The sequence below is a fragment of the Hirundo rustica genome, chromosome 2 (genome assembly GCF_015227805.2).
Source record: "Hirundo rustica isolate bHirRus1 chromosome 2, bHirRus1.pri.v3, whole genome shotgun sequence".
Classification (NCBI taxonomy): Eukaryota; Metazoa; Chordata; class Aves; order Passeriformes; family Hirundinidae; genus Hirundo; species Hirundo rustica.
In genome coordinates, this window is record NC_053451.1 from 5641989 (window position 1) to 5668622 (window position 26634).

General features: G+C 41.0%; 1 protein-coding gene across 2 annotated transcripts in view; it reads left to right on the plus strand.

Moving 5' to 3' along the window:
* The first annotated feature begins 6569 nt into the window (after positions 1 to 6569).
* POU1F1 (POU class 1 homeobox 1) overlaps positions 6570 to 26634 on the plus strand; it is a 148020-nt gene continuing 127955 nt past the window's right edge. For both annotated transcript variants that reach the window (XR_009207591.1, XM_058419518.1), the window contains exon 1: positions 6570 to 6870. The gene's annotated coding sequence lies outside the window, so the exon portion shown is untranslated. The remainder of the gene's footprint in view (positions 6871 to 26634) is intronic.

A 26634-nucleotide genomic window follows, 5' to 3' on the forward strand; every position in this document is an offset into this window, starting at 1 on the left:
CTAGAGCTTGTTTTAAGTCACCATCATTTGTAAACTCTCATCTCTTCTTGACAGTGTAAACTTGATACGTCTGAAACTTCTGGGGGTTTTCCATCACATTTTGCAAAAAATCAGGTGGATAATTTGTATTTCCTGTATGCCATTCCCGTGGAGGCTCTTTTCCTTTCTGGGGTGTTTTATTCCAGGAATGTTAAGAAGCTCTAGTTGTTTCCTTTAATTGCTTCTTCATCCCTCTCCATTCACTTATGTAGATCAGATTGCTAAAGTTTGCTTGCAGAAGCCTTTCCTCTCTTCTTGAATTGTTGCTGCAGGTCTGGAGTTTAATCAGAATGGGATGCTAGAGTTTTTCCCCTCCTGTTCTTCCTCCTTACCTCTCATATTACCTCCTCACCTCTGCTGGTATCAGCTGTGACAGACAGACAAAGGAAAGTTTTAGTGAGTTTTAGTGAGTGACCTCCATCAGATCCCCCCTGGATGTATTTGCTCTTTGGGGAGTGGAGAAGAGGCCCTGAACACATTTGTGTGGATATAACCAAAGACACCAAACAGAAGATAAAACAGCTTGAACTGATGTAAGAAATTAATGTGGCAGATACTGCTGTCAGAAAAAATTCCTCCCACTGGGTTTATGAAAGGCAAGTTTAAAAGTTGCTGTTTAGTCTCTAGGGCCACACTGTCTTGTACAAGAAGCTCCTCCTTGGCAGTGGTGTTTATTAGGGCAATAACTCAGCATTGCAGGGCTTGCACATCCTTTTTTGATTTTTACTGCCAGGCTCCTAGAAGCGATCTAGCTGACCATTTCCCCCTGCTTTTAAATCCCTCTACTCTTTTGCTTTCCTTTCTGAGCAGATCTGTCTGTTGTACATATCCTGACTAGCTCATGTGGGGTGAAGGGAGGCTGAATGAGTGTGACCCAGAGATTTGGGGCAGCCTCAGCCCTAGGATGAAACCCCCTGAGAGCAGTGTGAGGAGGCTCAATGGCTTCATGGACAGGAAAGATGGAAAGGAGCTGGCTGAACAGTGTTTGGCATCAGAGCCATCTTTTATAGCTGTTGCTGAGTCCCAGGGTGACCCAGAGCCTGATCCCTCACAGTTCTTGCCTTTTTTACTTTACCATAAACACCTACACATTTGGCATAAACTATGCCATGCAGATGCCAGGTTAGCTTCGGTTAGATGACAGGGGTCATGATGTTGTTATTTACACTATGATGTCTAGAGAGGTTGGAGTTGACTCTGCACAGCCGTCATGTGCTGTGGTGTGCCCTTAACGAGGGTCAGAGGAGCAGGTCAGGGAAGCAGGGACAGACCATGTGCAGTTTGCAATACCAGGTGCTCAGCGTCTCTCAAAATCAGACCATTTATTTGCATCCTTTAATTAAAATGCTCCTAGTTCACTTAAAGGCTGATTATTAAGCGAGAATGAAGACTGCTGCTTGGGAAAACAGATGATCATTTTTGCTTAATGAGATGTGTGTGTCTCGTTGCTATCTACCTAAAGAGGGAAAAAACGTGAAGATGTTTGTTCCCTGTAAATAATACTTACAACTCCACGTATTCAAACCTGCTCTCATCACAGAGGCCAAGGCATTAACCCCAGGGTGCCCTCCAGCACATTTAGCAGGGGCTACGGGACAGGGTGTGGTGTGTTACTTTTCTTAAAAGAAAACTGGAGAAGCTAAGGCTGCCTCTTGGAAAAAAGGAAATGCCACACCTATTACGTCGGATGGTGGGAAAGGAGATGCACAGCACCTGACGACTGAAGAAAAAGACTAGAATTTTAAAAAGCATGAATGTTGCTTCACAATGGACAGGAAAAGCAGAATGCAGTGAGAAATCAGAAGAAAAGCATGGGTCTTCCTGTTAATCAGAAAAATTCGTTAGAGTTTTCAGAATGTCGAAACTGGATATGACACACGGCCGAGAGGGAGGACAAGGATGCTTATATCCCAATTTAGTATGTCAGCAAGAAGTTTATTGCCTTTTTCTTAGATTTAGTAACTTCCATTCCAGTGTCCACTGGGACTTTGGTAGCTTTCTTCATGCCAGCATGCACCAGAGTGTATATGCATGTACTGGAGAGAACTACAGAAGCTGCCAAAATCCCTGTACTTTCCTCCTTCTTTCAAAAGTGAGGATGTTCTCCATATTTCACATATTTCTAAAGTTCAGATTCTGTGAAATGCAGTTACTTATCCAAACTGATAACTGCTTAAGAGTTAGGTGGATATGACAGCCCTGAGTTGACATGGTGATGTTTGGTCAAAGGCTGGACTCAATGGCACTTCCAAGCTTAGTGATTCCATGATTTTACGAAATCTGTTTCTAATTACAACAAAGAGCATAGAAAAAATTTAGATGAGAGCCACTAGAAATCTTGATCATTTTCACTGCTCAATCACTGGCTAACCACATTTAACAGATGACTTATTTAGACAGATTGTTGTCTCTGGGAAATGCATGTTTTTATCTTCTGAAAGTTGTATTTTCCACTCGGCTGGGTGCTGCTGTTCTGTCAGCTGTTGTGATCCCATTTGCACACGTGCACACACACACAAACACACAGAGCCTGGTATCAGGACAACATCCAACTGAGGAAAAGGAGGAGTTTGACCAGCAAAAGGGAAAATGGTTAATTGCAGAGTAAAATGGTGTACAATATCTTGATGGCTACAGTAATAGTGCCCTTACAGCACATCATTAAACCCATTAAAATTCTATGATTTGATGAAGAGGTAAAAAAAAATCCCAAACACATTCTGACGTTACGACGCTCCTTCCCTTTGGATAGTTTAGGAGCATTTTGTTCAGACTCCTGTCTAGAAAACCCAGAACTTCGTTCCCTCCAATAAGCTACCAGAATCATTTTGATAAGAAGCACTCTGGTCTCTGCTCAAGGGTGCTGACCAGTTACTGGGCTGATTTTACTCTGATTCAGAATTTACTGAAGTCTGTGGGGCTCAGTTGCTTTCACTGAGAATGAGAGTCTTTGTCATATTCAAGACAGTTCTAAAACGAATAAGAACTTGCTGAAGGGAATAACTGCCTCCACCTAATGTAAAAAAAGCAGGTCTAACAATGCAAATGTTAATAGTACTTAAATCTGTTTTCTTCAGTAAAGAAAAAGTCATCTATATCAGTCATCAGGAATGACAAAGGAGGTTTCTACGTAACCTTATTCAAAATGAACCTAGGAACTACGCAGGAGAAGAATCAGAAAAAGACAGCCAAACAGCAGAGGAGTAATAAAGCAAGTCTCCCAAGGTGGTTAAATGGTATGCATGCATTTATTTCAGTGCTGTCAAGTCTAGCATCCCTTGCTGTAAGCTTTTTTTACACTTTTCATGGATATTTGTCACGATTTTGACTGAATGAGACTGACATGACATTTTGCACCGCTAGATCAATATTTGCCACTGCTTGCTTCAACCAAGTGCTGGCTGCCACAAAGACTGCAGGACTCCTTATTAAAAAAAAAAATCTTCTCCCCTTCCTTTACCCTTCTTAATTCAGTCCATTGGGTTTGCATGACCAGGTTTTGATGGTGGGGGTCTGCAGGGGTGGTTTCTGTGTGAAGCTGCCTCTGTGTCCAGCAGAACTAATGCACGGTGGCTCCAAAACAGACTCACTGCTGGCCAAGGCCAAGCCCTTCAGGGATGGTGGAAAAGCCTCTGGGACTTAAGAAGGAGGAGGAAAACCTGCACAACAACCTGTTGTGCATTGGAGAGAGAGGTGAGAAGGGAAGGAACCGTTCTGCAGACACCCAGGTCAGTGGAAAACAAGGGGCGGGATGTGTTCCAGGCCCTGGAGCTGAGATTCTCCTGCAGCCCATGGAGGATCACAGGGATGCAGAGATCCCCTGCAGCTCATGGGGGATCCCACAGTGGAGCCTGATATTTAAATGTAACTTTGTTAGTGGATGCCAGAAATAAGGCTGTGACCCCATGGGAAGCCCACTCTGGCGGTCAGCCCCGTGGAGAGAGGAGCCCACGCTGGAGCAGGTTTGCTGGCAGAACTCCTGAGTCCATGGGGGTGGTTCCACGCTGCAGCAGTTCATGAGTGACTGCAGCCGGGGGGAACTTGCTGAAATTTGTGGAGAACGTTTCCCGTGGGAGGGACCCCAGGCTGAGCCAAGGGAAGGGTGTGAGGAGTCCTCCCTGAGGAAGAAGGAGCAGCCGAGACAATGTGCGAGGAACTGAGCACAGCCCCCACTCCCTCTGCCCCTGTGCTGCAGGTGGGGAGGAGGGAGAGAAAATTTTGAGTGAAGTTGGGCCTGATAAAAAGGACTTTGGTGGGTAAAAAAGCCATTTCCCCAAGTTAAATCTGTTTTGCTGGTGAGTGACCTCTCCATTTTCTTATATTGACCTATCAGCCTTTTGATGTATTTTCTCTCTCTTTTCCAGCTGAGAAGTGGAATGATAGACCAGCTTCCAATGGGCACCTGGTGTCAGTCCACCACATCCAGAAAGATATTAAAAGATTTCCAACCCAGCTTGGCACTCAATAGCTTCTACTGCTTCTCTTAAAGAAATCCCTGTGTATGATTTGATCTGATTGACTAAAAAATACATAGCTCATGCAACAGAGAAAACATTTAATATAAGTTAAAATTATTAGATTTGCTTGGATATCTCTGAGTCTTTTTGTTTTCTGTTTTGATTAATATTTTGAAATTTGCATTGGAAAATAAATAGCCTAGGGACATATTTACAACAAAGGTTTTGAATTTTCCATTATTAAACAGCTTGACTGTGTTGCTCTTCAACAGACTGAGCTCAGGTGAGGAAATGAAAGAATACATGAGACAAATATTCTAATGATTTCTAAATAAACGCATTTTTAACTTTTAAAGATCCCACTCTCTGAAATAGCTTCTTGCATCATTAGTGAATAGTGCATAGCTGGCTGACTGTTCATCTTCTGTGCAAAAGCCTGTTGCATTTGCTTTGAATACAGACTACGGAATGAATGTGTTTGAGATTTTAAAAGTCTCTGTTTTCTAAAAAGCGGCTTTGTCACCAAGCTACATCTCTCGAAATGTGTAAGATCATTTCTTTTCCCTCCTCAGTTTCTTGACTTGTAAATATGTAAATCATATTTTAGGACCCTCCCCCACTTGTCTATCTATACGTTTTCCTCCATGTCTGAAAAATATACTATATTGAAGTTCAGATGTGTTTCAATCCGTAAAACATCCTGCTCTAAGAATACAGGTAAAGTTTTGTGGTGGTACTTTTTACCTAAATCACTAGATTATGCCTTTATTTTTCAAGAGACATTTAAATGTAACTTTTTAAGTGATGATGAGATTGTGATGAGGAAGGACTAGTGGAGAGCAGGTTTGAAAACAGAAAAAAAAAGAAAGAACATAGATCTATATTGATTGGCTGCATGTTGGATGAGACCCCCATGATCTGAGGCTAATAAAGTTCATGGTCATTCACTACATCCAATTACTAATTGTCCCATTGTTTCCCAATAGAAAACTACCTATGTTAAGTTTTCTGTCTGATATTACTCATCCTTGTGCCTCCCCTCTTTTTTTTCCTGAGAGATGCTGGGCTCTCTCTGTCACCATGGAGCTTTGAACAGTGTTCTTTCATACATTTCCTGGGAGCATCCACTTTCTAGATACATTTTCTATCCTTCCATTTGTGTTTTTCTGTCTCTTTTACCATGCAAACCCTTGCATGCCTCCAAAGCTATTAGACCTTCACCTGCCCCCTCATAGAGAAAGATGCCTTCTGAGCATCTTTTTTCCTCTGATTCCTATGTTGTGCATGCTTTTTGCTTTTTTCAGTCTTTAATCTGCCCCTCCACCTCTAACAAAACCTTTGGTCTTAACATTTAGTGGGGAAAATATTTCAAAATAATTTTCAAACCCTTAGGGTAGCTCTTGCTTCTTACTCCTGTTTTGTCTTTGAATAGCCTAGAATCTTTATGAGGAATAGTAAAATATCATTAGGACATCTGTCACATCCATAATCTTGAGATTTATTTGATATAGGAGTGACCAGTTTTTCATTAGTTTGTTCCTGACATCATCTGTGTGGAGCTCAGCTACCGCTTTCCTTGAACTTTAATCCTTCTTGGTTTACGCTACTTTTATGAAACTATCTTCGTGAAGAACAAAGGAAGACCAAGATTCTTGCGTGAAAATAATTTTCTTACGTGAAAACCAAGATTCTTCCTGCATGTTTTTCCTGAAGTTCTCTGCACACACACACACACACATATATGTGTATATACATATAAATATAATGAACACAGAAACATAATTCACAAGTCTTTTGAAAGGTGCTTATGAGGGAAAGCACTTGAAGTTAATAATAAAACACATTCAAAACTATAAACACATGACTTTGAGTTCACAAATGTACCTGTTGATCTGCTTTACAGACTAGGTGGAACTTGAGGCTGGGATCCAGCTGACTTTTGTTTGCCATTGGATCCAGCTGAGTTTGTTTGTCATTGGATCCAGCTGACTTTGTTATCAGATCCAGGCAGGAAATAGGTGATTTCCATAAAGCAGCCCAAACGAGGAATTAGCTTTGCTTGTTTGGAGGAGGCGTGTGGGGAGAGTGAACTACCTTTAGCCTGCTTGGGGGGCCTCTCTGCTTCAGCAGTAGAGGGTATCCTGAAAAATAACGCCTTAATGGCAACTCTAGTTCCGCTGGCTAAGCTGTTAGCTTGTTTTAGTGCTCTGCAGCTGAAAGTTTAGTTTCTGGAAGAGAAGAACATGGGAGTTTGGAGTTGGCACCTGAAGTGGCAGCATTCAGGCTGTGGACAAAGGATTAGGCCTGGTGGATGCTGTGGAAAAGGCGAGTACTGCTTCACGGAATGCCTCTAATCTATCTCAGCGAGGTCAAGGTAAGGAGGTTGATGGCTGATACATTTCGATTTTGTTCAGGTTAAGTGCAGATGAATGTAGCACCTGGTTCCCATGTCTGGAGGGTATCATCAGCAGGGATGGGCTCCAGCCTCACCGTGTGCTGCCCCGGGGGCCTTTTGGGTGAACAGTCTTGTCTTTGCTGGTCATCTCCACATCACTGTCACCTGACTCTTGGGGTTGTTCTAAGAAGCAAAGCTTTGAGGCGTGTTGTGACCCTTGTGTTTAAAGGTGAGGAAGTGTCTGGCTCTGTTGGGAAGACCTTGCTGTTGGTGGGTGCTGTGGCCTTGGATGGAAATGTATGTGCCAATAACTGAGGGGTGAGCAGTCCTATTATTCTGCAAAGTCTAAGCTTCAACTGAGAATGCTTTTGAGAACATAAAACTATATTTTGCCATTAACCTTGAGGTAAACGCTTGGAATTAGGGCAATCAAATGCTTTGATGTTCTGAAAAGACGCACACCTATTTTAACTCTTAGTATATGCATTTTTGTTCTCTTGTTATAGCATACTGCTGTTAGCCTAAATCAGAGCCCATGGAGATGGTGAAAATATTAATGGATTGGACTTTATAAGAATTCTTTAAAAATGAAGTAGTGAAATAATCTGTAAAGGGCTTTGGTGTGGCATGATAGAGATTGGGCACAAGTTCTTGGTTCTTTTACTTAGTAGTTGTTTGTAATTAATGACAGCTTACAGACTGGTTTTGAATACTGCTGGAAATGCAAACCCTACAGCACTAGCCTTTTCCCACACTTATTTTCCCAAACAAAACCATCCCTTTGTGATAAGCTCTTTCTAATATAAGCTTGGAAAGAAGCAAAAGATTCAGGAGAGTGGCACCTGTGGCATTACTGAGAGATTGTTCCTTGGGAGGATGTTGTACTCTAATGAAATAGTATCCTTCTGATTCTTCCCGCTCTCCCACTGTTTAAAGCTGACTTTCCTTTATGCTTTCTTGGAGAACTTGTATATACTGACCTTTAGAATGCACTGTTTATTGATGATGATCCAACATGTACTTGAGAACACTTATTTTGTTGAATACTAAGCTGAAATGCTACAAGTTCTGCAGAAAAGACCATAAAACATGTTGTGCATTAATTATTTGATGTAAAACTCACCCAGTAGACGGCTGTCGGGTGACTACTTTCTATCAAAAAATGTACCTGTGGTGTCTGGACAATTAAAGTCATTGTTTAGTGAGGGTATTTGTAGGGCTAAGCAAAATATTTTCAGGATTTGTTACTTTGGCTTGGCAAATTTATATAGCAAATTTGAGTGGCTGTTTTATAATAGTATTGTCTCAGGCCTTAATAATTTTGTCCCTGCTCTCCTGGGGATGGCTGAACACCTGCCTGCCCATGGGAAGCAGGGAATTAATTCCTTTCTTTCTTTTGTTTCCATCTATGGCTTTTTCTTTCCCTATTGAACTGTCTTCATCTGAGCCCATGAGTTTTCTTACTTTTATCCTTCTCTCCCCCATCCCACTGTGGGGGAGTGAGTGAGTGGCTGGGCTGAGCTCATTAAACCATCATGCCCTGGAGTATGATTAGAAACAAAAAATGGTTGGGACAGAAGCCTGTGATTGCTTTAAGCAAAAGTCATAAGGGAATGGCCAGAGAATGTCCATGCTTGTTTACAATTTATTACCATCGTGCCGCTGTTTTAGTAAACCTCTTCTCTTGAAAGGTGAGAACAGATGAAGAACACAGTGTTCTCTTCTGTCTAGATTTAAGTGAGTCACCTGTTTGATGCTTTTACAGCAATAATATAACTGCCTGATAATGGTTTGTAGTTTTTTTTTTGTTTTTTTTTTTCCCCCTTGACTCAGAATGAAAACTGCTCTGCGAGATTAAAACATGCAAGACTGGTGGTGGAAATTCTAATCTTCAAGGCTTGCCTAATTTCAGAAGCTGTAGGTAAATGGAATGCTGTGTGCAGTTAATGATTTAATGGAATTAATGATAAAAAATTCAATATCTATTTCTGATGCCTTAGGGAATGTTGGGGTTTATTTTCCAAAGCTTGCTCTGAAGTCTAGAAACAGAAAAGAAACTTTTTCAGTATGATGTAAGGCTGAACATACTAACTGTACCTCTGTGAGCTCTGACAGTGACTGATTTTTATAACCCAATAAAATAGAATGCATTTTTTCAATTTGTTCTGCTTGCATTGTTGCAAAGTACTCCCACTTTTTACCCCCTCAAGAGTGAAAAACAATTCCTTGTAAATGCTTTTCACTAAACAAACGGTTAGATATAAGTTACACCACTTGCTTTAAGTACCTGTCCAAGGATATGCGCTGCTAATAGCTTTTTTCTAACAAAACTTAATCAATAAACATTAACTGGGGAATTGGAGAATGCAGGTTATTTGTTTTATTGTGTATCACTAAATAACATTTTCGAGTTTGATCAGCCTGCCTTCTGAATTTCAATTTCTGCCAAGCCTGATTTATTATTGTTTTTCTTCCTTGAAGTGGTTCATATCAACATCAGGAAGGATTTTTCTACTGTACTGATATAGCAGTTAATAAATTTTATCAAAACTAACAGAACTTGGTCAAATATATGCAAATGTCTTATTTGTATGCAGCAGAATTTGCACACTCAATTTTATGAATGTGAAACCCAGACAATGCCATTAGAATTTTGCTCAAGGCTGCAACACTATAAAAGAAACTTGGGAGACTTAGAGTTTTGCCAAGTTTTCTTCCCCTAATATCTGTAAATCTTGATGTAGCACGTCCACATCCACCTCTGTGTGCAATAGTCAATATACTGTTACACTGTGCCTTCATACCAACATCTATCTGTGCATAAATTGGTCAATGATTCTTGTGTTTGGCTCCAAATCCAGCACCATCGTTCCTCTAAGCTCAGGCCGGGTTGAGAGTTAGGAACTGCATTGGGAGTATTTTGGGATTGATGTACTGTCAGTAACTGCAGTGAAAATGTAAAGGCTGTTTTGTAGCTGCCCTGGGCTTCTTTGGGGGAGCCTCTCTGTGAGCGCCTGACTCTGCACAGCTGCTCCCTCCACACCACCACCTCTGTTCAGGAACCTTGCCTCATTCTACTAAGTTCTTGAAGTGTTTCTTACATTAGTCTCTGAAATACTTATCGTTTCTGTCAGCAGACAACTTGCTTTTGTTTTTTTCCCCTCTCTGAAATATGTGCTCCAGTCAGGAACTCTGAATCCTCCACAGCTTTGGTCTCAGTGTGATGAGTACCTGCCTACCCTGTGGAAAAGCAGCCCAGCTTTTCAGGGGAGCTGTTCTCTCCTAGGACTGCTACAATAGCCAGAGACCACTCACTGATTATTAACACCTACATGAAGACTAACTATCCTAATTATTCTTTTCCTGTGGAAGTTTGGGAGTAACTTACTTCCTGGGGAGATGCCACAAAATCCCCAAGTATCTGTTCAGGTGGAGGAATTCATTGTGTGACGTGAACTAGGGTAAATGTGATATGATTGCCTGAAATGTGGAAGGAAAGAATTTTGCTTCTGAAAGTCCTGAAGATGTCGAGGTGTTGATGGTTTGGGTAGGGAGTTATGGTTTATAGAGCTGATCCTCACCAAAAATTCTCCTCGTGCCCTTGTGCAGGGTAATAACCAGTAACTAAATAAAATGTGGGTTTGTTTTTGTTTTTTTTTTTTTTCCCCTCCATGTTATGCATAATTTTACTTTGAGTTCAGTGACTGTGTTGATTATCTGCAAGTCTGAAGTTACTTACATGTTGCAGTGTCCTTGCACGCCTGCCAGGCGCTGCCCACAGGCTAGCTCAGCCTTTGCACTGCGGCTGACGCGTGTGAGGTCGGGGCTGCAAGTAAGGCGAGCAACCTCCTCCCTGTGGGGCCTAGGCTCCCCACACCAGCGATAGGACTTGATGGAATGGCGACGCTGGCAGCAGACAAAGAGCCGACTCTCTCAGACAGGGATAAACAGGATTCATTGGAGAGGAGTCCAACCGGGAGCTCCGCCTCTGACCGCTGCTGCCCAGAGAGAGCACTGATCGGGCCTGTGCATGAACTTTTAACTGGGGGCGGATCACGGTGTGGTGACAACGGGTGAGTCATTGAAAACCGATATAGTCACGGACAAAGACCCTCTAACTAATTAAAGTTAGAAAGTGGTATGTTTATTCACTGGCGGGCGGCACGGGAGTCATCTCCAAAAGGCGTGGCCGCCCCGAACAAGGCTCTTTGCTCTCTATTTATTTTCCAAGATCTTACATAAAATACATATGCATAACCCCAGCACCTCCCGTCCCTGCTCTGTATTAAAATGAGGCTATCAGTCCTTCACACGTGCGCAGTTCTTCTCTTGAATTGGGTCGGTGGTCTCGAATTGGGTCAGCGGTCTCAAAGGATGAAGTCAGGAGAGTCTTCATCAGGTCTCTGTGACCCTCTGGCACTGTCCAAGGTCCCCTGCTTCGTGATTGATTGATACCAAGTCCAGGTGCTGGCCATTGTTCTTAGTGGTTTCAGTCTGTTCTTATGACGGTTCACTTACTCCACTTTTTCTATAAACAAGCTCATAATATAACAGTTAGCTCTAGCTTGGGCATCTAATAATCATTAACCTACCATTTACTAATCTAACTTACATCTTGATCAATATAAATTGCTTCTAACCCTTAGCTAAAATCTTAACTCTTTAAAGTCATGCCTCAGGGTCAGCCGATCAGGGCTTAGGAGGGTGTAACTGGGGGTGTTAACTTCTTAACAATAAACAAATCACAAGAGGTGGGAAGGGGAGTCCCCAGGCACCAGCCTATCACTCGATGCCCTCCCTGGATCTTTCCAGAATCCAGGGAAGGGCCCAAAGTGACAGAGAGAGGCGCCCAAGAGGAGAGACAGGGGATTGACAGGGACAGGTGGTTATGTAATGTTATAAATAAAATGGACCAAATTTAAAGTATCAAAATTTAGAATTTTATTGTGAGACAAAATATCAGTCTCGGAAAGCCACAATTAAAAGGACAGCGTCGAGCCCGGGATCGCCGCTGGGTGAACACGGATATCAGTCTCTGCCAGCATGGTATCCCCCCAAGTTCACAATTTTGGTCTCCAGCCACCCTTTTTTATACACGAGATCGCGGAGTGAAGTCCGAAATTCTGACGTTATCCTCTCCGAGGCGTCTTCATTAATTATTCAAGTCCCGGTATCGGGAGTCTGAATAGACCGGTAGGGTGGAACAATGCATCTGATGGCCGAGCCCGGGTGTGTCGTGGATATGTTAATTTCGGCGGAGACGAGTAGAGATATCCATCTGAAGTGATTATCTTGGTCTCCGGACTTGTGATTATCTTCGTCTTCCGTGGTTCTTTGTTTCCTTTCAGGGATTCCCGGCAGCAATAGTTTCAAGGCCCCCTCTCTGATAATTCCAATCATACTTTCCTCGTGTCCCTCCTGTGCTTCCCAAGCTGAGGAAATTTTCCATTTTTGGTTTCCACATTTTATTTTTACCTATGTTCGTTTGAGCACATCTTTGACATTCATATTCATACAGTTTAACATTTACCTTTTATAATTTGATAACACGAATTAACTTTAGCACATATATTACATGTAACAAACAGGTGGGGAAGGAACCACTGAAGAAACGGGGGGGTACCTTGGAACAAACCAATACAAATTCCAGTATAAGACGCTTTAAACAAACGAAATAAAACATGCACCGCCACACTTACAGACAACTTTAATGCAAGGCAGATAAAGCACTAGGCATGGTATGACTTTTGGGTAATAGTAATGATAGTTTTGAAGCACAATGGAAGACTCTTGATGCAGCAAACTTTTTTTTAAATTGCTGCAGAAATATAATTTTTCTGTATGGTTGTTTTCTGAAGTATTTGACGTGCTTAATAGCTAATACTGTAAATAAAAGCTGATATCTGGCTTGAAATATATATGTATAACAAAAATGAAGCAATTTTGTACAAAATTTACGCCCACAGACTGGCGACATTTCTTCCTTTCCTATGGCTCATCCCTTGTGTAACCCCTGCTATTATTACCTTTCATCTCACTGACCTGTATCATACTGGACATGCCTTAAAATTATCTAAATGGTCTTTAAGGAACATGCAACAATTACATGGCCAATACTTGATAGTAAATAGTGACAACTGCAAGATGCAGGTTAGGTTTGCATTTTTAATATCTGAAATAATATTTTGGGAATTATTTCTTGACTTTTGATTTTTTTTAACTTGAAACAGTTTTCAAGAAACAGCGAAAAAGGTCCTTTAAACCATTTTGACAGCTGCTACATGTAATATTTCCATTTTCTAATCCGTCTAAATGGAAATTACTAGTTGCTTTTCTTCCAGTAAGAGTAAGACATTAATAAGTGAGGAATATTTTCCTGGTTGTGCAGATAGTTATCTAGGAATATTCTCCTAATTTAATGCAGTTATTAATCACAGAAATAGGAGGAACCATCACCTCAGATCACAAGTATCCTTCCTACAGTAGTATAAATGAGAAAAACAAAACTAATCTTTAGATAACAAGTGAAAGAGGATTTCTCTTCAGAAAAAAAAAAAAACACAAACCAAAAACAAACAAACAAAACCCCAAACCAAAAAACAACATCGAAAAAACCCAAAATAAAACAAAACAAAAAACCAAACAGCACCTTGGTGAAATTCTGGGCTAATTCCTGACTAAACAACAATTTGAAATATTTGAGGGTAGAATTGTTAGCAGAAGGTTTGCACAGTGGAAGGACAAGAAGTTGTTCTGGAGGCTGCAGTGCTTGGGCCTGTCCAGGAGTCTGAATAGGATCAGGGAAGATGGGTCATCAACCTGGTAATTTCATCACTTCAATTAAATACGTACACCATGAGCATTTCTTCATATCTGTTTTTTTTGTTTGTTTGTGTTTATTTTTATCTTTGTTTTGTTCTTTTTTTTCTTCACATGATATTGGGAAATTTTTCTTTATTAATAATTATGTTCCTTGGATGATGGGGGTGGGTGTGGGTGCACAATTTGGTTGTACAGCACGAGGTGCAAAGCCAGGGTTTGGCTGGCACCATGATGCAGGAGTTAAACGAGAGATAAGATTATTTTTATTTTACTGGTTGAGTGCTTTAAGAGCTTGTGGGTTAAGCAAAAGGCAGTTAGGAGACAGTGTGCAGTTCTTCCTGGGATGGTAATTGAGCTGTGTTTTCTGGGACTAAAGCCTCTGTGAATCTCAAACTGTGGTTTAGCATGTTATCAGCTGCTGTAGCACTGCCCTGAGGAGAGGGATTAGAGGATGCTTTGGCTAAGGCAGGGTGAGGGCTATACCTTGAGGAAGAGTCTGAGTGGGAAAGATTTCCTGGCTTTAGTGTTCGCCTGGCAAAAAAAAGGGGTCTTGGCTGTCTCCTGAGTGTCAGTGAATAGATTTTCTTCTTTTCTTCCCCGTGTGTTTAGGGTGAGAGCTCATAGTATTTGAGCAATAAAATGTTGGTTTAATCTTTGCTCCTTGGGAGTGTGTGTGTGTGGTTCTTCTGGAACTCTGCAGTCCTGGAACATCAGGGATGGGGTTGGCAGAAGCAGCACATGAGTAAGATACAGTCAACCTCTCCAGCAACCAAAATCCTCTCTTGTAAATGTACACACTCCCTTTAGCTTGTGAACAATTCTGCTTGCTGACTAAGCACTCCTGCTTTCTCCCCCTGCCTCTCTGAATTACAGTTGGCTGTAATTTGGTGGTCACCTGGGGAATGGGAATAAACGTTGGGATATTTCTTCTTTTGTGTAATAACCTCAAAATACAGCCTGAAATGCACTCCATATTTGACTGCTTTGGAAGGAGGGAAAACTTGCTTCCTCAGGGGGAGAGATGATGTTTAGTATACAGGATGCTTGTGATAAGGTAAAGATATACTGCACTCCAGGGGAATTTGGACTGTGTTTTCTGTTTTAGAATATGGATATTTCTAGCACAAAAATCTCTGCCTACAATATGGGGACAGAAAGGATGGCAGGAATTAAGAATTTAACTCTTTTGACTTTAATCAAAGAAGTCTACTGAATAAAAAGAATCAAAACTATAGGGGGGAAAGTAAAATCGAGGCTTGCAGGTTGGTGACTTGGAGATTTAAGAAGGAAGAATTTGCACTGTAAGATGTTAACAGCAATGTTGCTGTGCGGGTACCACAGAGGTTGCTTGCAAGAAAACAGATTTTCTGCTATGGATGGGAACTGCTTGTGGATTTTTTTGTTTGTTTTGCTACTTGTATATCCAAATTTAATTAGTGACAATGAAATGCATCTTAGCTCCCAGCTGGTATCTGCAGCATACATTTACAGCAAATACTTGTCACTCCTGTTCTTCACTCAGTATTGTTGTTTTTCAGTAAAATAATCTCTGCCCTCAGTTCACAGTGCCGTAGGTGAGGATATCGCAGAGATATCTCAGCATCATGTACTTTCTGTCTGTTGTATTATTGAAAAGATGTCTTATTTAGGTTAGCAGAGAAAGGAAAACAATTGAAAGTGTATGAAAGAGAGAGGAGATAGGGAGGCTCATGGTAGTTGAGGACAGATTTATCATTTTAATGATATTTTATGGTGTGCTCCTCAATATGCATCAACAGGTTGTAAATAATCCAAAGAGGGGATTTGCACAGACTCTGAAATGCTCTCAGTATCCCAGTCCAATTTCAAGCTGTGACAAATAAGCATAAGTACTGCAGGCAGCGTTTTGCTCATCTCTCTAGCATTTAATCACTTATAAAACAGACTTAAAACCCCAAAAAACAATGCTGTGAAACTTGCCCTAACTGACCACTGGGGAGAATGACAAAAAGTGGGAAATATCTTTTTAATGGATATTTTATAATTCTCTGGAATGCTTCCAGAGCATTGGAGCAATGGAGAACACTGTTTTTGATACAAGGGTGACTCCTTGCATAATTCTAAATGTATGGAAAATATGAGTTATGGAAATAATGGCCCGGTTTTCCACCCACTAAAACAAATTTGTGGGCAGCAGTAATTTCACAGTGACCCCTTTCTCTCACTGAGTTCTGCTGGCTGTGTGAGGATGTTTCAAAATAGTTGTGACCCCATGAATTTGCAGTGGAAGTTTCTCTTAGGTGCCAGTTCAGACAGGACTTACTCTGGAAATAAAACTCTCTTGGGTCCTGGAAAAAAATTCTGGCCATAATTGGGAATGGAGAACCCCCTGCAATAGGAAATAGTTGGTTCCTGTTGGGGTAAGGCTTTTTTAAGGGTGAGTTAGGACTGAGCACAAATATCCTGACTGCATTGTATAGCAAGGGTTTGACTGTGGTTTCTGTGTAACCAGTGGAAAAGCTCTGGCTGCTACTCAGGATGAACAGGTGTTTGAATGGTTTCCAGGGGGTTTCATCGTAAGGGGTTTGCTGAAGTGACACTTGTCCATCTCTTGAAAAGACCCAAAATCAGCTGAGGCTTTTACCAGTAGTAGAAAGCAGAGGGTCTTCTGTAGTCAGGCAACTGAGGAAGTCTTGGAAGCTGGAATATTTTCAGATTCATGTTCCAAATGAAAAGTGCCTATTAAACTTATTAAATTGATTGATACTTTTAGATAGACAATGTAAATACACTAATGCACCGAATACTTTACATTATGGTTTTGAAAGCTGCAGTTCCAGAATGGCACAGAAGATTGGTGAGCATCCTTCTCTCTAATGACTGTATTGATCAGCTTTGTGCTTCAAACCTTCAGTTCCTGTTTTGGGTAATTAACTACTGGTCACTCACTGAGCACCTGAAGCCTGCTGTTTCTGGAGGCACCAGGTTTTTCCTGTTTACAAGGGACTGAGGTGATGGAGGAGTGACAGCCGCCTTCCCCGGTGCCCTGTAAGGAAACAGGGAATGAGGAGAGAGGGCCAAGGCTATCAGTGCTGAAGGAGAGAGTACTCTATACATGGATTTATAAATGGAGTTTTAAACAAGTCCATGTGCTGGCAGGCAGAGCACTTAACTGTGAAACACATGATCATACAAACCTTTTTCATCATCGAGTGGCTGAATTCACCGTGTTGATTTTGCTGCTGAACCCCATCATGAGATGATGTAGCAACCACCTCGTTCTTTGGTGTGCTCTTCATCTGCACGTTCCTGAACATCTCCAGGGCACCAGCCTGGTTCTGAAGCATCCATAGAAACCTGAATGGACCAGAGGAGGCTTTCCCTTTGTTTCCTATGGAGTGGGCTCCACACACAGGAATGTGCTTCCTGTGAGCTTCCTAAACTCCTTGCAATGTGGGAATGTGCATGAACACACACTCAGCTGTCAATTTAATATGAAGCTGGCATTTTAGTTATGAAGAACCTGATCTGTCCAGTGTCTTGGATGTCTAGATGGGAAATCCATCATGCAGGAAAGTATCTGCTTCTATGCCAGGAATTAAATCACTCTGCCTTCATAAAATCATAGCGCAGAGAAGTTTGATGAAGTGCAGTCCATTTTTCAAGGCAAGGCACGGTCACTTGGCTACAGTCTGTGTCTGAAAGAGCAGCTGCTGCTGCATGTGTCATCTGTGAGATGGGCTGGCACCATTAATTCTGTAACCAAATAAATGAAGTTATTTGCAAGAGCTTTTGTTTTTCTCCTTAGAATATCCAAAGGTCACACAACTTCTTGAGAGTTGACTTCAGGCAATGTTTCCTATTGGTTGAAGGGCAAAATTTCATTCTTTGTAGGAAGTGCCCGTACTGAAGGTGGGTAAAATCCTGGCATGAAAAAGTTCATTCCTGTTGCGTTATGAAATGCTGGGGTTTGTGCTGCGTGATTCAAGGAGTGCTGGCATGTCTTGCCATTGTATAATGCTCCTTTCAACTATGGTGTGTTGATTTTCCTGTGGGCACAAGCAGGTTTTTAGGAGGACAAATGGAGAGAGATGCTTTTCTAAGTTTGCCTGAGCTCCACACTTTCAGTGAAATATGAATTTGTGAACTCATGAAAATATAGGTAGGAGAATAAACAGCTGTGTAACATGGAGGAAGATGGGAATTAATTGTGCTTGAAGGTGTTGATTGAAAAATAAAACAAGCCAAAGCAGCTCAAGGTCAACCAACAACTCTTTGCTTCCTTGTTTTTTTCCTTTCTTTTTTTATTCACTGAAGAGTTATTTCTTTCTGACCTGAAATCTTGAGCTCTCAGCTTCCTCAAAGTTCAGTGACTTAAGCTGTTGAACAGTTCACATTTATTTCTTGTGCTGATATGAAATCAGGCTGTTATTCCTTATGTGAAGGATTGAACAACAATGTATTAAGTGTTAGATTAGATCGGTATTTTGAAACTATCATTTACAGCAGGAGGCTGCTGTGAAACCACAGGGTAACCCCAGATTTGTTATGTTTGTTGTAATTCTAATTTAGTTACAGGATTTATAGTTAGCTGAGTCTTACATTGCTTTATGCCACGTTATACCCCGCTGAGCCTTCCTGTAAAAATCAAACAGATGTTTCCAAATATATGGGTGATTAGGTTTGCTCAAAATTTTGCTGTTCATCAATTTTTATGCACAATATAATAGCTTTAATGGATTTTAGGTTGAATTACAATGGCAGAGGTATTCTTGATGCACATTGAAAAAGATGCCTACAGAACACTAATGCTGCTGCATGGATATATAGTACATGCTGAAGTACCAGTCATGGATAAGTGAGGCTGGACCCTTACAACCTTCTTTTTTTCTCAATACTCAACATCCTAAACATGGGAAATTCAATGACTCTGCTTCATGGAGATCACTTACTTGAGGGTATTTAGACTTTCAATTACAGTATAAATATCGACAATTTTATTTTCTGCCTTCTGATTTGATAGGGTCTTTTCTGAATTGAAGTGTTTCTCTCCACTGGCCCCGTGTGTGTAAGACATGGTGATACTGACAAGTCCTCTCTGCTGAGCCCCTCTTTGATGTTGGTAGAGCTGACTTTCTGATGCTTGGTGACTACTGCATAATTTGCATGAATAAAAACGTTGTTTCCAGCTCTAAGTATAAGTGCAGTGAGTTGCAGCAAAAATCATCACTGAGTCACTGTGGAGATGTGGATGCCTACTTTGTCTTTGCTCTAAAGGAATTTAGATTTTGAGGCCTTCTATGGATGTGCACGTGAGCACATCCAAAACTTTCTTCGTGTTGTATCCTTTCTTCTTAGGGAAGTTTGTCACCTGCCTCTGGTACTCATTGGTGTAGGTTCACTGATGAAGTTCATTTTATGTAACTTGAATATTTCAGTCATCTCCCACTAGTAGTAATATATTCTACCACTTAAGTTTAATAAACATTAAAAGAATTGATTCCCTCTTTATTATTTATATGAATGTAATTTTATATGGACTTAAAAATATCATGGGTAAAATCTCATCGCCACTGGTATTTTTCCACTGCAAGCGACACATCCATTCAGGTCTTGTCAAAGGTATTTATTACAAAGTCATATCTAGTGCTGCTGTTCTTGGCTGTGTTAAAGACCTTTTCCTATCTTTTTAATGCAATGAGTTATTTGTCAACAAATCTACTGCTGAGTTCTCCATCCACGTACCCAGAAGGATAAAGTAGTGGGAAAGCTTCAGAGGGCTGCCCATGCTACATTAGCGAAGGGAGAATTCAAGTCTGGTTCATACCCTGAATTAGCTGTACTAGCTCAGTTTTGAAGGATTTCTCCACTTAGGGAAGGTTTCTCCATGGGCAGAAACAAGCCAAGCACAACAGCTAAAAATTATTTTGGTTTAGCTTTACAATAAGCAGTGAATTGCATGTGTATATATTGCTTTGGATGCATGGAATAATGGCTTGATAATAGCTTCTGACTTTGAGTACAAAGTAACTCTCACAAAAGTATGAAATGTTGATTTTTCTTGTTTTGCTTGCTTTCTTGTATCAGTTTCTTTCTCCTCCTTGTTCCCGAAATCCCTGTATTTGCTGGTTTTCCCTTTTGATTCTTCCCTTTTACTCTTTGTTGCCCCAATGAAAATGAAACCCTTTCTTATAAGCTTGGTGAGACAGAGACAGATTTGCAATCAAAGTAATGAAAAGATAACACAATTTATTATGAGTGGTAGTATAATTACTAGGAGATGTGATTTATTACAGAAGGTTAACTGGATACCAAGGCTGTTGGCATAAAGTCTCCTCCCCTTCACAAGAAGGACCAAAATACAAACTTGCAGCAAGTTAGCAGTTCTTCCCCGTTTTGAGTTGGCGTTTGCAAAAAAATGGTTTGGTTTCTATCTAATCAGGCTCCGGAACTAGCAAAAGCCAAGTTCTTTGAGGATGAAAGAATTTTAGTAATGCTGTGGAACAAGAGAAAATTTTGCCAAACTTTTCATCTTTATATGTCTAAGCCTTCATGAAGTGTTTTAAAATGCACACCTTTGTAATTTTTCATGTTTGGCATGCACTAGGTAGGGCTGCAATCGTATCTGTACAAAACACTTCTGCCTCACTAAAAAAACATAAGACATTCTTCTGCTTCAGTTTGTTAGTGCAACACTCGTGGTGTAAATTATCCAGATTCTGCACTTTGTGAGGCTTTCACTCCTTTTGTATGGAGTGGAACACTTTTATTCTTTTCTTATGAGAGATCTTGCCAAGATCTTTTGATCTTTCAGTATTTACCAAGTATTTTTGGTCTCACCTTGATGTATTGACTACAGTTCTGAGATGGTCAAAAAAGCTCAGCCTGTAAGTAATTAGTGAGGCCACCACTACCTTGCTGTTTTCCATCTGTTGACTGCTCTCCAAGAGTCACTTTCACAATATTCATCAACTCTGACATGTTTAATTTGCTTTGTGAATTATGTGTGACAAGAAATAATCTTGTTCACTGCACAGGAAAGAACTTGTGGTGCTTGTCTGCTGCACATGTTGTTAACCTCAGCCACAGTTACCCCTGGAAATGTGTTTAGGATTAAAATGGGGGGGTAAAAAAAGATGAATCAAGGGGGAAAATATGCCTGAACAATTAAATGGATTTGAAGAAGTTTCATAAGACAGAAAGCAAGACAGAATGGTATTTGTTTTTGGTGTATTCAGTCATTAAACTTTACCTCTGAAAGCCCCTGTCTGATACCTCTGCTGCCTGTGAGGCATCAATAAATCATGAGCAAAGCACCCCATTAATTCTGGATGCAGTGGAAAAACCTTTGGAGCGTTGTCATGAGCGTATGGCTCAGACATCAGAGACCATCCGTCTGTCTCCAAACATCTTCTGTGGGTTTTTGTGTCTCTAGAATAGGTGAGAGCCCTACTGTTTCTGCCCCCACCTGTTTTTGGGCTTATGGAGTGTGTAAAATTCTGATTTTGTTGATGCTAATGTGAATGGATAGGTAGTAAAATGTGTCAGAGTGATGTTTGGACCTAGTGGTCCCTTTCCTATCTGCTGTGGCTTGTATGGATATGAATCCAAGGGGATTTGGATGAAAACCATTTACCTCTTCCCCTTGTTTATTTTTTTGGTAGTTCTGTTCAGCATCACTGTGTGCTCACCCTCACTGTGAATAATGGTAAACACAACTTTGTCATACTTGAGTGTGGGTCTAAGGGATCTAAATCTTCTATGACAGGAATCCACTGATCTTTTCCACAGAACTTTTTCTTGTAAGATGCACAGATGTTTGTTCAATGTTTTCAGTTTAGTGTCATAGAAGTTCATAGAACCTCTTTCTAAGAGGGTTAAAAAGTTTGTGTTGATTTAGTATAATAACTTCACACAATTTGTTGCTAGTGATTAATCACATTCCAGGAATAGAAAGACCAGCTGTTTTTACTTCCCAAAATATATTTATGAACACTTAATAACAACATGAATTATAAGATAGAAGATCAATTTTTACTTCTATGTTATATTCTGATCACTGGAAGATCTGAAAGAATTATGTATAGGATGGAGGGAGGATAGAGTTGATGAGTGAATTGTTTTGAGTTGGAGAATTAGAATTTTCCATTTGTAATAGAAGATTAAAAGCCTTTTCTCTTAAGGCTCTGAGAAGCTGTGTCATTTAAATGAAATTGGTGTGTTTGCATACTGGTTGCGAAAATAACTTGAACTTGGCGGCCTTTTCTTCACAAATGTCTTTTAGGATTATGTTTTTTCTTTTTGAGGCGGGAGAAGGTTTTAAAATGTTTTTAGGGAGACATTGCTATTGGCATTTCTTCATCTTACGTGCTTAAGATGAATACTGCTGTGTATGTATTATGTGTGCTACTCAGTACTGTCAAAAGGTTTGGATGGTAGAGATGTAGCTTTGGGCTGGCAGTGACTGCCAATTTGAGCTGTTTAGCAATAAAATAATCAGCAAAATATTTCCTCCAGTGAATTTTACTTCAGCAGGGTTGCCTGGTCTTGGTGATTTTTCCAGGATAAGTTACTACATGCCTAAAGCAAAAAATGCTTTTCTTGCTGTCAGTTTATTGTGCCATTTTGAACTTTTTTTTTTTTACTTGTAGGAGTCTTCTAATGCAGTGTTCCTTGGCTTGCTTTGTATGTAAATTAATTCAGTTCCATCTCTGTGAAGAAAGAATTTTTTTCACTTTCTCTACAATTACCAATTTGGAAATTTTTCTAGTTACTGCTTTTCAAAATAATAAAAATATGTTGCTTCTAATTAAACTTCCTTTTTTAACATTGCATTCTGCGTGCAATATTTTGCTTGAAACTGTCATGTTTTCCTGCTTTTGTTAGAGCACGTGCCTCAATTTGTACCTTTCAATCTCAAGTTGTCAAATTAATTAGCTTGATTACACTGTATGTCATCAGACTAATAATGCACATCCTTGTCTATATCTGGATTCTTCTGAAGAGAGTGGTAGTTCAGCAATCAATATATGTGGAAATAATTTCATATTTTACATCAGGGAAAATATTTTACTTGGAGATCTTATGCTAATGATTTGGAAAAATCTGAAGGTTGAACTGGTGGGTAAAGAATCCAAGAGCTGATCTGCTCATGCCAACATCTGCAATCTGGAAAATTGTCTGAAAATACCATTTGCTGAAATTGTAGAGGTCTCAATTGGGGGTGCAATAAAAAGCCTTTTTTTTGGCACTGTTTTCTAGATTTGCTTGTGAAACGAAAGGGCAGAGTCTGGTGGAGTGTCTCCAGTACCAGTTTCCTGTGCTGAGAAAGGCTGAGCAAACCTGGCTTTTAAACACTCCAGGGCAAGGTTGAGAGCTCCAGACCCTGCGTGTGAGTGGATGCTCTTGCTAAGTGACATGGGATAGAAGCCTTGGGTAGAGGGTGTGTTGAGCAGTGTCTTACTGAAACCTGTATTTCTATATCTGAGCAGAGAAAATGGTACCAAAATAGAGCAGATTCGGCTTTAATCCTTGCTGTTAGCGGCTGACTTCTCCCTGATGGAGGAAAAGGTTTGCTCTTGCATCTCAAGATGCTCTTACCTCTCTTCCCTGAGCATGTGGGAGCCTTCAGCAAAGTGCTCATTTCTTCTGTGTGCATCTTCTGTGATGTCCTGGCAAGCCTTGCAGTCAGACTGGAAAGAGAGAATGAAAAAGCTTGTAAGAAAATGAAAATCAGAACAAAAGGAAAGATACTGAAAAAAAATCTTTGAAAGTCTATTTTTGTGCTGCAGCAGCATTTTAACCATGACTGGTCACGCATTTGATTCTGGGGCCTGGGTTTGTGCAGGTGCCCTTTTTATTAAAGAAATCTGTAACCTTTACAGAATCTTTATGGTTCTACTACGGTCACTGAGCAAGAGCCTCATGGAGAATCCCAATGGTTTTTTGAAAGTAAACATGAAGAGTGTCAGTTTGCTTTGTCCCACGGCTGGTGGCATGGCATAGAAGAGGTGACTGTATCCCAAGATATCCAACAGAGCTGTCTGCTAGCACAAGTAGCTATTACTTGTTCAGTTTCTTTTGTACAGCTCACAGACACAGGGAACATTACAAAAGAAGCTGTTGTTAAACATTAAAAACTTCCACTGCATTTCAAACATTCATTGAAACTGCTGTGAGACTTAAAGGACAAGAAGAGGTAGATGTGGTTTACATCCACAGCAACAATACAAAACAAGTGTCTATTGTAATTCAAGTGAACGAGTATCCATTTGCGAGCAGCTGGCACACATTTGTGAACCACCAATTTATCAGGAGGGCTATGGAACTGAACAGACACTTACATGCCCCTTGCTCCTATTTCTAATGATGTGCTCTCTGCATGGACTCATCATCCCTTCAGGAAAGGGGAAAAACAAAATCTGAAGATGGTACTGGCCAGAAATTCTGTGTGATCACAGAAATGTGGTGTTAGCTGCTGCAAGCTGTTGCTCTGACGCAAATGTTGATAGAGGAGATGGTATCATCTTCCCTTTTGCTTAAGCAGCCACAGGAACTGTTTTGCAGAAGAGGTGAATTTTAAAAAAATATTTTAGTCACTTTCAAATCATCCACTGAGACACTCTGTATGCAGTGTCACAGGCACGTTTCCTGTAGGATGATTTTAGTAACTGAAGCCATGTCCTTTGTGGCAGACTCAGCTATGCCTGTAGAGTAGACCATGGTTTCCTAGGGCAGGCTCTAGCCCACTGTGATCCACTGGCTTGTGGTAGCCTATTTCTGTCCATGATATATCTTAAATCCTGACCTGCTGCTTCTGCCAGGTGTGTCTACCAGTGTGGAATGTATAATGCAGTAGTGGCAATTCTGCCAGCATGGAGAATGTGTCCTGATGGTATGACTCAGCTCTGGTCATACCCAGCTCCTGGAAGAGCATTAGTCTAAACTTTTTTTGGTGCTATTAAGGTGCAGATGGCTGGTCATTTTTTATAAAAAAATCATTCACACTGTCCTGAGGGAAGTGAGGCGGGATATGCCTGTGGGACTGAGACCTGTCTTCCCTCAGTGGAGCATGGGGGACCCTCTGGCCAGGTCCTGCCCTACAGAACTGGCTTAGGGATTGTCTTGGGACTCTGCCTGGCTTGCCTTGCCTGGTGGTTGGTTTGCATGGGAGTTCTGCATGGATTTAATGGTGTGTGGATTGTGTTTGCAGCTCTAAAGCCAGAGGCTTATGGGGCACATCTCAGACTCTCCTCCTCTGTAAATGGTGGCTGCTCTGTGTAAATGGTCCAGTAGGTGGGGGGAGATTTATCAAAGTAGCAGGCTTGAAGACATTGCAAAGTTCATCTTGTTCCTGGTAATAGACTAGGAGAAAAGAGAGTTAATGGTGTTTTAGTTGATCAAGGAAGAGATGCTGGTTTTCATATCTTAACACCTTAATCTTCAAACTGTCTTATAGTTTTCACATCTAAACACCATCCTTCCCTTCCCACCCAAACCACAACTTGGGGATTTGCTAATCCTGTAAATAAATCTATGATTAATATGTTTAAGCTTTGTATCCTACCCAAAAGTCAAAACCAGCTCTTTGCTGGAGGAAATACTTTGCAGAGAGCTGATGTGCTCTGGAAAACAACTCACTGAGGGGAGGCAAAGCCTCAACGCAGCTTGTGGAGAATTTATGTTCAGAGAGCATGTGGAGATACAGTTTTTTAAGCCAGGAGAGCACAGGCTGAGAAGTGCTCTGCCTTAGGCAGAAAGGCTCAAATTGCCAGCAGGAGTGTGTGCTGTGCACCACGAGATGCGGCGTGTGCAGGAGTGGGGTTTAGCAGCTGATCTGCTGGAGGTGTTTCGCTCTCCCCGCACACACTGAGTCTGTATCCCCAGGCTGTCTGTCTAAATCCTGCCTGCAGCCAGAAGTGAACTCGTGTGGCACTCCTGTGAACTGGGGGGTATCTTTCCTTGAGGATTTTGAATCCTCTTGAGTGAGGATTTTGATGCAATCAGCTCTTAACTGAGAAGGCATGTTCCAAACTCTTCTTCCTGAGGACAGCGTGTAGGAGTTGGATCGAACCCCAACGCTGTGACAGCTCAGGGGAGCTGTATATGCTCTGCATTCCTGTTCTTTAAGTCTGGATTGTGCTGTAATTAAATCTGCTGTAAAACACAACTTGGGAGCTTGTGTTGGGCTCAGCTCAAAGCAAGGAGATGGCTTATCCCAGGAGCCTGTGCAGGATGGAGAATGAAATAACCAACCCCAACTCTAGTTCTGAGGGCACCACTGTCAGCCATCGGTATAGGAGGGATTGGTTTTGACTTTCTCTTCAGTGATTTGTGTTTCCTGTTGGTAGCCTACGCTTTTTTTCTCTCCCCATATACTTTTTATTTTTATTTTACGTCACTCCCTCTCAAATCCACAAATTCTTGATGTTACGGAGTACTTGAGGAAATAATAACATAAGAAAGCTTTGATAATGTAGGGTAACTGATAAATTACTTGATCCTCATTTATGATGGCTTTATGAACCCCAGCTAGTACGTTTTTCATGAAAGTGAAAAGTTTTTCTCTTTGAAGATGAAACAGGGCTTCCAGATTTTAGCCTATCTGCCCAAGGAAAACCTTCTCTGAGTTCATCTGCTGTTTTTAGCACTTGTCACTTTTGGTAGTTGTTGCCCTTGTATCTGTTGCCATGGACAAATGCTGTATTGTCACTTACGTGATCTTTTCTGAGGTGTAGCAATGTATTGCTAGGCCTATGTATAGTCTTATGCTATAACAGTCATTAGAGAAAGACACAGCTACAAATAAGGCTTTCTGACTTTTTTTCTCACCTGTGTGACTGGTGATGGGACCATTACATAAAGATTTCTCCTGGAATGAACCTCTAGTCATCAGAGGTACTGCAAACTGCTTGGAAGATAGGCTTTTGAGCTGTGCATTTG